We start from the raw sequence: 11,768 nt of genomic DNA, 5'->3' as shown, positions 1-11,768 counted from the left end.
AGAGTGTTCCCGTTTAGGAGTGTGGCATCCTTCACGACTAGAGACGAGTAGGAAATTCGGGAGTAGTGTAACTGTAGTTGAAGACCACTGAGTTACCTGAGCAGCACGGTGGACTGGAAGTTGAGGAGCGTTGGTGAATTTCCGAACAACGTCGGTACAGTAAACAACCCAACAATGTCAAAGTACCCGTTCACACATGGGTACTTGTTCAGCACATCGTGCTTCCGTACTAACTGTGTGAAATTGCTTGTGTAGGACACAGAAAACGACTCGCTTGAATTGCCGTTTGACGTCGCTAACATTTTATTTCACTTCGGATTTTGTGAAGATGTCGTGACACCATGCGACGCATAACAGCGACTGGTGCAGTAAGTGTCCGTTGCCAATTTCTGGGCGAAACAATTAGTCTTGTTTTTCTTTCATCCACTTTCGCCTGAAAGACAGTGAGACAGTGAATCTTTTTTTTTTCTCAGTTAGAAATATTCTGGCGTTTGAACACATCTAATACGCCGACGCCAAAATGATGCCTTTTTTGCTCCATGCACCCCTTTTGCCGTTCATCAAAGCGTTACCTTCCCCCCTTCCTCCTTGTATTAACTCCAAAGGAACGCATGCATAAAAATTTGAGGTATTTTATTGCTGCGTCGAGCTTCTTGAAAGTATTGTCCGTTCGTGGCGAGGGACCTTACTTCCAACTACAGTGCGCACCCAGGAGCCACAACCACATACCGTCGAGGCATTCCCGGCGAGGGACATGTCCTGTGAATGACATACGTACTACGTAGAGTGGACTACGTGTACATACATACGTCCTGCTGTATACGTCCTACTGTACATACGTAGTACCACACCTTCTTTATCGTGGCACTACGTACTACGTAAGGGCCGATTGGAGGCGAATGTTTCGTGGCGTCGTTTCCCTTATGACATTACCGAATTCCCCCCAGGGAGAATTCTCCACTGGTTGAGAGCTGCTGCTTGAGACAATCGTGCGTACTAGGTAGCACGCGTTCTAAGTACAGTCGACCCCCGTTTATCCGGACTTCATTTATCCGGATCCCGCGGTATCCGGACAAAAGGCACGGGAACGGATTTTCCTCCATGTATTTTGTTCTCGTTTATCCGGACTTCAGCTTCCGGACTCGGACAAGAATTCCAGGGAACGAAAGTCGAAAATTCTTGTAATCCAGCTTCAGTTATCCGGACTACCGTGAGTAAGAGGAGACGCTGACCCCGCTTCGTCACCCTTTTCGCTGTTTTGGGGTTATTCCCGTCACACGTCAGGGACCTACATTCCTCCGTAGGGGAGACAACCGTGCACGATGACCCCCTTTTCTATTTGTGTGCGTTGGGTCACGTTGACCAGTCGAGTCATTTGGAAATATCTCGAGCAACTGTCCGGTTCTAGAGGGGAAAACTCCAACCTGAGGGCATGCTGCTCACGGCCCGTTGGCCGATGAAGACATTCCCCTAGCTGAGCTGCGATCCCTGATGCAGAGGCTCACTGCGACTGCCGTAGATGATGCTGCGGTTTCTGACTACGTTGACGTTGATAAGGATGATGGCGCTCGTGCAGCTATGACTGATGACGGTGTGATTGCTGCTGTTGCCTTCGATGATGTGCAGCAAGGCGGTGCCGATGACGCCAGTGAGAAACAAGGCTCCGACATTGACACTTTGCGTCCGCACTGACATTCTTCGAGCAGCGCAACAGCGTGGCTCAACTCTATGCAATTAGCAAAAGTTTGCAGGAATCGAGTGCCTACATTACTATGTAACAGCTGTCATTGACGACATTTCTGTGTTTTAATTAAACCTTACTCTGTAGGACATTCCTATTCGGTCGTTTCATTTATCCGGATGCCCCGGTATCCGGACAATTTCGCCGGGAACGGCACCGTCCGGATAAACGGGGGTCGACTGTAGTACTAGGTGCAATCTCAAAACAGAACCTCACTGCGAAGCAGACTCAGACCTATCCGCCGTTGAGTATGATTACGTTACCTTTCCTGATTTGTTGAAAAAATGGGATACGTACGCCGTTTTGTGGCAATTTGAGTATAGGCAAATGGTTAGGTGATAGGCTGGGTATAGGTTGCAAAAAAGAAAAGAAACGATGCACCGTCCCGCTCTCCCGTCAAACTACCATTCATCTCAGCGGTTGGCTCAGATGGTTCCATGCGGCGAAGCTCTCGCTCTTGCGTATACGTTAAAGGGTGCACTCTTAAAACAGAACTTGACCACATAACACCCTGAAGGCCAACCATTCTACACAATGCAATCTAAAACAGAACAGCGTGCCTTTTTGTATCAGTTTGAACATGACAAAGGGCGCTACCTGTGAGTTCCTAAAAACCAGCTCTCTACTCATAACTAAATAGATAAATAAATCAGCGGAGTGAGCGACGTTATTGGGGCTGATGATTACCTCGGAGCGTATTATGCCGTCAATTTTTTAGAGTGTCCAGTGGCGTTGCCAGAGAGGGGTGTGGGTGTGAGGATTCAAGCCCTTCCCTCGAAATCGCACCGTTGGTACACTCTTAAAACACAACTTCACTGCATAGCACGCTGGTAGCCAACCGTCATGCCGAATAACATATCGTTCTTTCACCTGATTTGTACACTCTTAAAAACAAACTTCACCTCATAGCACGCCCCAAGCCAACAATCATCCCCATTGACACCGTTCTCGCCCGTGATTTGTCGAATGCATAACGGGCACAAAAACGGCCGCGGCACCCGTTTCCAACAAATCAGGGGCGAAAACAACTTCATTCAGGATGATGGTTGGACAGGAGCGTACTATAAGGTGAAGTTCATTTTTAATAGTGTAGAAAACAGGAGACATACTCTTTTTTGTGACACTTGCAGATAAATGTTAATTGCCTCAAAAGCGCGTACGCCCCGCGGTTTGTACAAATCGGGAGCGCGATAACGGTATCATTCTGTGCAATGGTTGACCTTCAGCATGTCAGCGCGCTATGTGGTCAAGCTATGTTTTACATGCGTAATAAGGATAATTCGTCGTAAGAGAGCTGTGATCATGAGCGACGCCATAGTGGTCGGTCTCTCGATTAATTTTGCCCTTCCTGAGGGTTCTTTAACGTGCGCTGAAATCTCAACGCACAGCTCAGCATATTTAACGTCCCTCGCGGAAGACGGCGTGTCGAAGTAACTTGTCAGTCACTGAATAGCTTAGCTATTGTAGCTACACTCTTAAAAGTTCACCGGGTAGCACGCTCCTAGCCAACCATAATCTCGAATGAATGAATCGTTATCTGCCCTGATTTGTTGAAAACGGGAGGCGTACGCCTTTTTTGTGACAATTATGAACAGCATAAGTGTCACAAAAAAGGCGTACGCCTCTCGGTTTCAACAAATCAGGGCAGAAAACGATATCATTAGAGATGATGGTTGGCTAGGAGCGTGCTATACCGTGAAGTGCATTTCTAAGAGTGTAGCAGACGAACTTAACGGAGCCAATATGGCGTCCCCACATGGCGCCTCCATGGCTTAGAAGTTGCAGTTGTACATCAATTGCAGTACTCTGAAGCTATTCAGTGACTCTAATGCCACCAAGTTGCTGACCTTCTCGGCGGAGTTCGAAGCCTCATCCTTGGGATCGTTTGACGAAAACTCAACAAACTGATCCACCGATACCTGTGATTAAGAGTGTAGCGACTTTGGGAAAAGCGAAACGAGGATGAAATACTCTCCCCGCGATGGTAGAACCCTACCCGAAATATTTTACTATATTACTGCTCGCGCCAATCGTAAATATTGACTATGAACATTCCTGGGAAGTTGCTGGAACCTAGGAACCTGGAGGAACCTACGAGGCGTAAGGTGCTAGTGACGGGGCTTCGGAATTGCTCTCTCGTCGTGAACCGGATATACGTTGCATAATATCGCTACGAAGGCTCGAAGTACGAGTCACGTACTTACCAAAGCTGCACCAGGTTCGAACGCAGTTCACGAAGCTCGCAGGCGATTTGCGTGAATGTCATCTCCCTGAAGGTGCGAAACAGAAGTGGTACACAAAATGTAACAGATGGAAATATCATATAAAGCGTGGTACTCATTACCACGCGGCTTCTGGACAGGCCTTGCGCAATTCTGCTAACACTGGAAATTACAGATTAAAAGGAAAGGGGAATAGTGTACCGCGAAGTCTTTTCAAATTGTTTATGCTACTGCTAGGGACGTAATTTACCAATTTAAGGAAGAAAGCGAAAGATTTGTTCTTTTTTAAGTTATTCGGGCTGGTTTCTTATTTGTTACTTTCAACTTTTACTTCTTTTTCTCTTCCTGTTTGTCCTGTTCTTATCAGGATGCTGTCCTGCGGTACCTTTGGGCATGTACCCACACTGAGACGTAGCACCCCTTAAAGTGACGTCGAATGTCACGCTTGAGCTCCGCACACTCACTTGAGGGGTTCTCACACGCAAGCCAATCACTCCACACTGTTGATTGCACGTTAGCCAGAGCACCGTCATCAAGTCATCCAGTGTGAGACGGGGGCCCCTATAGCGGTTCGAAAGCCACGTGAAACATTGTCCATAACAAAGCTTCTTTTTAAAGCCCTACTTAATTTCTTAAAAATGGTCCAAAAATGGTACTACAAATGGTAAAATGTTACGGGAAAATCATTGTTCTGTATCTGCCTCTGTCGTTTACCCTTAGGCCAGACTGGCAACTTGGCCATATGAATATTTTTTCAGGGCAGACAAAACACCGGCCATAGCGGGGATGACACACCATCGTCACCCATTGTTACAAGAGTGGATGCACACTCACAAAGAGATGGTGCCTGCAGTCATTATTCCCGGAGCAGTACGAAAATAACACACACACACGCGCCTGGAGCAGTCACTATGACCCTTTGGCTGACCTATTGCTTAGTACAGGGTGTTACCCAATAATCGTCTACCGGAGCCGGCATGCCATAGTCGGCAGCTTCTCGATGTAGATGGAATATTGTGTCGTGTGCATATAAAGCTCTGAAAGATATTAAATCCTGGTAAATTTCGAAATCGTTGAACATAGTAGCGGAAAAGTTATAACGTGAAAGCTCGGAATCCCCTAGTCCAAACAATGAGAGCGGGGGGTGTTGCCAAACGCTGTCGAAAGGCTGTTCTCCAGTGCCCCGGGAGATGTGCATAGAGCAATTGCCAGAGTGATCTACTGGCGCCGGTGGACGATTGTTGGGTAACACGCTTGTAGATACGTACTTTCCGCAGCAATATACTGCCCTATATTGTAGTGTAGTGCAGTATACTGCCGCTGTTACAGATGGTACAAACTTACTTGGCTTTCGAAGAACGAGAGGGCCCCAGCTACGGCTAAGGAGCTCAGGCAGGTAAGAAAGCTACCACGTAGGTATCAACTCTAAGGTCGTGGGGCCCGATGAGAACTCTGCCCGAGACACGCGGCTGCACTTCATCGCTGTCGTCTGTCGATTATCCCCCCCATTGGCATCGGCATTTCATTATCCCTTCATTCCCGAGCAAGGTCATGTATTGCAATGGTGAGGATTGTGTTGCGATAGGCATTTTTAATCATCTCACAATAATACGCATGGTACTCGCAGTATTATTTCCTCAGTGATGAACTGTCACGTTACTAAAAGTCTCTCTAACCTGAAAAATGTGTTTTGTGAACCTTCCCCCATTATTTCGTACTGTTCATAGTAATTATTTATGTATTTGACATACGCCGAAGGTTTCTCCGGACACTGCATGGGGAAGTGATAGACCAAGTTATTCGAAGACAAAATGGTAATACACAATTACTGAGATATTCGAAATACGAAATACGCAACCGTGAATTAAGAAACGAGAGAAGGATCGTAAGTAAATAAGCATATTTCATGGAATATGTGGGGGGTCTATATTGATAACACATATGCGCCAGAGGAATGTGTTATGATTCGTGATTTCTGCTAACTGAGAAAGAAGCCTAAGGAGACTTAAGCTTTTCCAGCATAAATATAGCTTATAGTACATGTTACCCCTTTCGGGTTAACGCGACATATTTCGCTCTTCGTATCGTCGGTGGGTTCCTATTGGAAGTATACAGGGTGGCTTTTTTCTCTCGAAAATTCGCCCTCTGTCTGCTGAAGAAATACCGAGAGGACATGACGAAAAAATTTAATGAGGTAGTTTTGAAGGTGCAATATGTGGATCTGCAATGTCAAATAGTAGTTATATAGCATTGTTCTTATGAAAACGTTCGCAAAATAATGCGCTGTGAGGGCTATAGGTTGCGAAGTCTGGCCTCCCAGGGCGATCCGCGTTCCGAAATTGTGCAGCGAATTAGGGACATTCTTTTATCGCTTAGGGACCTGCGGAGGTCGGTCTCCTCCTTTCTACTCCGTGCTTGTGAAACGTAAAACTATTGTACATTTTGCATTACCCGCAAGAGTAAGCACTTTGACCTATCTTCTTTTGTTCATGTGTGGTTACACAGGTATACTTGTTCCAATAAAATTGTACTCTGCTTGTCCACATTCCCATACTAAATATGATACTTTTGTTACGTACGGTGCACTGTAAAAAAATAATTCCGTAATTCTACTCACAAGTGGCTGCTAAGTCTGTTGCCGGCATATATGTGCCGTAACCTATAGTTATTGGAAAAAAAAATCGCTTGGAGTGCACTCTGCTAGGCCTCGATGTATCACACCAGGCCTGAAAGCTTCGCGATTTCCCCATTGAAAGCGGGGGCCGCACTTAGTTCACGTATCTGCCATATGGCGCACGCTACATGGCCCAAAACAGCGATGTTGTTGGGGCCATGCCAAGTTTCGGAGTGTCGCGAGCTTCGCCGCAGAACGCGCTCTGGGAAATCGAATGTGTTGCGTGGGAATTTCTCAACGACGATGATTTGATACAGTCAGTACAGACACTAAATTTATGCTGTATGCCTGCTGAGAAGAAAGAGGGAACTATCCCTCGCATGATGATGAAGAAACGAATAACCGAAAGACACGGGACACGTATAGTGTCTCTCGGTTATTCGTTCCTTCATCGTTATGCACCAGTTAGTCTGCGCCCTCTCCCTTCTGTCGATTATCCCTTGCATGGCGTGAGGATTTCTAAAGAATACGCACAAATTTTTTTGCTTGTGTCAAGTGTATCAATTTCTCTTATGAATCTTGTGCATCATAATGAAAGAAAAGGAAGGGGCATAAGCAAGACTCTTCTTTTTTGTCAAACTCTCTTTCGCGTGAGGAGGCGGCAGGACCAACTGATGCCGGACCGGTGATTTTGAACGCATTTGAAAATTTTACTGCAAGAAACTTCCACTGGGAACGTTGTCCTCTTGGGCCGTGTCTCTTTCCGTGGATACTTCCTTTCCCTAATTAAACAACTTTTATACGCGAGTATGACTGACCTTGTGTGATAACGATGGTTGTCGTCTGCTCGCATCGTCTGCCAGTCCGGAATGTGCTGTGCCGACTTTGAACACCCAAATTACACTGTTATTCAAAAAAGCACACATTAACTCCAGAAGAGGAGTATATGGCTTGACCCATTGCGAACACCTCCAAAGGAGTTTTTTGACCATTTCTAGTAAGGAGCAAGCATATACCCCTTCTGGGCTGTAATAGATATATTCCTTCGATAATGTTCTGTAGCACACATGATATACCAAACGAGGAGTGAAATACGACATACCGAACGATATTATGCAAACGAGAGAAGACACGTCAGTTTGACACCACAGAAGAACGAATATGAACTGTAACGCACATTTATTAGCCATAGAGACACGAAACAGGTACAAAGAGTGAAATAGTACATACGTCCAAATTCTAACCCAAACCGGCTTGGTCATTAGTATCGAAGTGTCCGGTATCGACCACCACACACGGCAAAACGAAATGCAAATCCGAAAAGTCACAGTACCTACAGAACCCACTGCAAGTTCTCACACGTTAATACCATGACGCCTCAGTGTATCATTTCGTTGAAAGCATGTCTCTTCCAGCGTTCCAACGTCCAGCGGCCAATTTGCATGATAAAACTGTAAAACAAATAGACGTACGTCGTTAGCGACTCGCCACAAAAAAAAAAAAAAAAAAAAATGTAAGGACCTGTAAAGCAACATGACCTCACGTATGTTTCAGTCACGGTGACACGTCCCATTACCAGTCAAGCTTGTATGCAACCTGAAAATGATAAAGAATTCGCTGAATTGGCTCCCTCGAACAAAGTTTATGTTAAGCCTTACCGTATTCAAGGGTGGACCTACTACTGAATGCATTCAGTCCCAAAAAAATCCCTTCCCGAAAGTATCGATTCCTTGATAACTCTGAGTTTCACACATACGATCTTCAACGTCTCCGCCACAGTGAAAACTTTGCGAATGACCGAACACAATCCTGCGTTCGCCAATAAACTGACGTGAACGGTTGCGTAATGGTACTATAGAGTGCGGCAGAATCAAACACGTTGAGAAATAATTTGCTTGCGTTGGTGACGACTGACGACTAACGGGAGACAGAGTTCACCTATTTTACGTCATCACGCAAATGTACATTTGCGATTTAATGTGTTTAAACGTTTAAAAATATCGGGAACTATGTGTCCTATATGCGCAGATGAAAGTGCATTAGAACACCTTTTCGAATAACAGTGTACCTCAAATCAATGCTCCTGGTCAAAGGTTTTCTAGATAAACGTTTATTCGAACACATGGTGACAGTCATTCGTGAGTAGCGCACACAACCGACACAATCCGTGGACGAAGCTGCAGCATGCTGTACCATGAGCGAAGGTGACGGGTAGTATAGTCGTTCCTCATTGCGGATCGCGGTCTGCTTAGCAGCCTTTTGTGCTATGTAGCGAGCGCCAATGTGGCAGGTAAGCGAACGTTTTTTTCTTGAGAGCCTTCAGGCCTGGTGTAACACATGGAGGCCTAGCCACTGCACATCTCGCAAAAGCGAAAAGACTGACACTTACATTAAATGGATATTAAACTGCACTGTAAAAAAACTAATTCCGTAATTTTACTCACAAGTGGCTGCTAACTCTGTTGCCAGCATATATGTGCCGTAACCTATAGTTATTCAAAAAAAAAAAAAATCGCTTGGAGTGCACTCTGCCTAGGCCTCGATGTATCACACGAGGCTTGAAAGCTTCCCGATTTCCCCATTGAAAGCGTGTGCCGAACTTAGTTCTCCTATCTGCCATATGGCGCTCGCTACATGGCCCAAAACAGCGATGTTGTTGGGGCCATGCCAAGTTTCGGAGTGTCGCGAGCTTCGCCGCAGAACGCTGGTCAAGCTGCACTGTGTGCACTCCAGACGGATTTTGTGCAGCATAAATGTTACGGCGCATGTGCCGGCAACAGAGTTAGCAGTCACGTGTGCAGTAAAATTACGGGCATTTTTCTTACAGCGTGGTGGTAGTGATGGAACTGCTTGGCATAGTCGACCATGCTTAGACGGGCAACGTCACGGCTATCGCCAGGGGGATAGTGCTTCCTGGACCGACTTCATAGGGACCTGTGCCGACATATGTCTTAAAGGGACGGTCGCATCCCGAAACCTATCTATGAAACTGATGCCACTGTTTTTGGCATCGACCGACAACCTACCTGGCATTTTTTCTTCCGAAAAGTGCTTAGATATTAAATAAACGAGGTTTAAAGAACAGAGCTGCTTCCGCGGACGCAGAAGCTCCGGCGGCGTGACGTCACTCCCAAAGCGGAGGACTGAGAGCAATTATCAACAGTACTATTAATAGAGGTGAATGCTGTGTTGGCATTTTTGTAGACTTGAAGAAGGCCTTCGATACAGTTCAACACAATATCCTCCTCGCTAAATTGTCTAAATATGGTATAAGAGACCACTCAGTAGAGTTCTTCTCCAGTTACCTCAGCAATAGAACACAAACTGTATCTATTGCAGGGCACCACTCTTCGTCACTTCCAATACATACTGGCGTTCCTAAGGCTCGGCCTTGGGACCTCTGTTTCTTATTTTGTACGTGAATGACTTCCCCAGTGGTATGTCTTCAAATTACATCATGTATGCTGACGATACGGCGTTGTTTTTTACTGGCAAATGTATAGATACAATTTGAACCAACATTGACTCTTTTATGGCATTTCTTCCATGTCCTTGACCTAAATATATCGAAGACAAAATACATAGTACAGTCGACCCCCGTTTATCCAGACGGTGCCGTTCCCGGCGAAATCGTCCGGATACCGGGGCATCCGGATAAATGAAACGACCGACTAGAAACGAGCAAGGTTTAATTAAAACAGAGAAATCTCGTCAATATCAGCTGTTACATAGTAGTGTAGGCACTCGATTCCTGCAAACTTTAGCTAATTGCATAGAGTTGAGCCACGCTGTTGCGCTGCTCGAAGAATGTCAGTGCGGACGCAAAGTGTCAATGTCGGAGCCTTGTTTCTCACTGGCGTCATCGGCACCGTCTTGCTGCACATCATCGGAGGCAACAGCAGCAATCACACCGTCATCAGTCATAGCTGCACACGCGTCATCATTCTTATCAACGTCAACGTAGTCAGAAACCGCAGCATCATCTACGGCAGTCGCAGTGAGCCTCTGCATCAGGGATCGCAGGTCAGTTTGGGCAATGTCTTCATTGGCCAACGGGCCGTAAGCAGCAGGCCCTCGGGTTGGAGTTTTCCCCTCTAGAACCGGACAGTTGCTCGAGATACGTATTTCCAAATGACTCTACTGGTCAACGTGACCCAACGCACACAAATAGAGAAGGGGGTCATCGTGCACGGTTGTCTCCCCTACGGAAAAATGTAGGTCCCTGACGTGTGACGGGAATATCCCCAACACAGCGAAAAGGGTGACGAAGCGGGGTCAGCGTCTCCTCTTACTCACGGTAGTCCGGATAACTGAAGCTGGATTATAAGAATTTTCAACTTTCGTTCCCTGGAATTCTTGTCCGAGTCCGGAGGCTGCAGTCCGGATAAACGAGAACAAAATACATGGAGGAAAATCCGTTCCCGTGCCTTTTGTCCGGATACCGCGGGATCCGGATAAATGAAGTCCGGATAAACGGGGGTCGACTGTTGACTTATCAAAATTTAATATTATGATCAAGGGTTTACCCATCGCACGTCTTAATAGTATTAAGTACCTTGGTGTTGTGCTAGACTTCCATCTTAACTGGAAGCCACATATTTCACAAGTATGTTCGAAGCTATCTCAAGCGTGTGGCGCTTTGTACAGGGTGAGCAAAATCTTCCCTCTGGCTATCTTAAGAAGTCTGTATTTCTCATTAGTTCAATGTCATCTCTTATACTGCATCGAATCATGGGGGCACACTTATAAAACTTACTTGAGAGTGAGACCCATTGAACTTCTTCAAAACCGTATAATTCGTACAATATTGAATGTGCATCCTAGGCAATCATGTCTACCTTTGTATGAGTCACTGCGCATTATGCCATTCAACACATTGTGTTTTGAGAGGACTGTACTGATGATAAGGAAATATATTATTACTGAAGGGCTAGTTCCAGGTCTTCATTTCTCCTCTGTAATTCGCACTATCCGATCCGTGCTAGGGCATCATCTCTTAGTACAACACCAACCGAATAAGCATGGGATGCGAACTTCACAATACCAAGGCGTAATTAAATGGAAATGGTATTTTCATCAATTAAATGGTAATTTCATCTAGGAACTTTAAATTAGCTTTACATAGGCACTTACTTTACAGTACTGATCATGGACCAACATAGATATCTGTTTATCGAAGCACTGTCGTGTA

At 45.7% G+C, this 11,768-nt stretch overlaps 1 long non-coding RNA gene across 1 annotated transcript; it reads right to left on the bottom strand.

The window, feature by feature from the left end:
- Positions 1-279: 279 nt before the first annotated feature.
- On the bottom strand, positions 280-5,459 carry LOC135401528 (uncharacterized). The gene is made up of 3 exons (XR_010424839.1): positions 5,308-5,459; positions 3,946-4,011; positions 280-433 (listed from the first exon to the last, which is right to left on the bottom strand). It is a non-coding gene; the product is annotated as an uncharacterized LOC135401528 (long non-coding RNA).
- Positions 5,460-11,768: the final 6,309 nt, after the last annotated feature.

The sequence above is a fragment of the Ornithodoros turicata genome, chromosome 1 (assembly GCF_037126465.1).
Source record: "Ornithodoros turicata isolate Travis chromosome 1, ASM3712646v1, whole genome shotgun sequence".
Lineage (NCBI taxonomy): Eukaryota > Metazoa > Arthropoda > Arachnida > Ixodida > Argasidae > Ornithodoros > Ornithodoros turicata.
The sequence above is the reverse complement of the archived record's forward strand: the minus strand, read 5'-3'. Positions and strand labels throughout refer to the sequence as shown.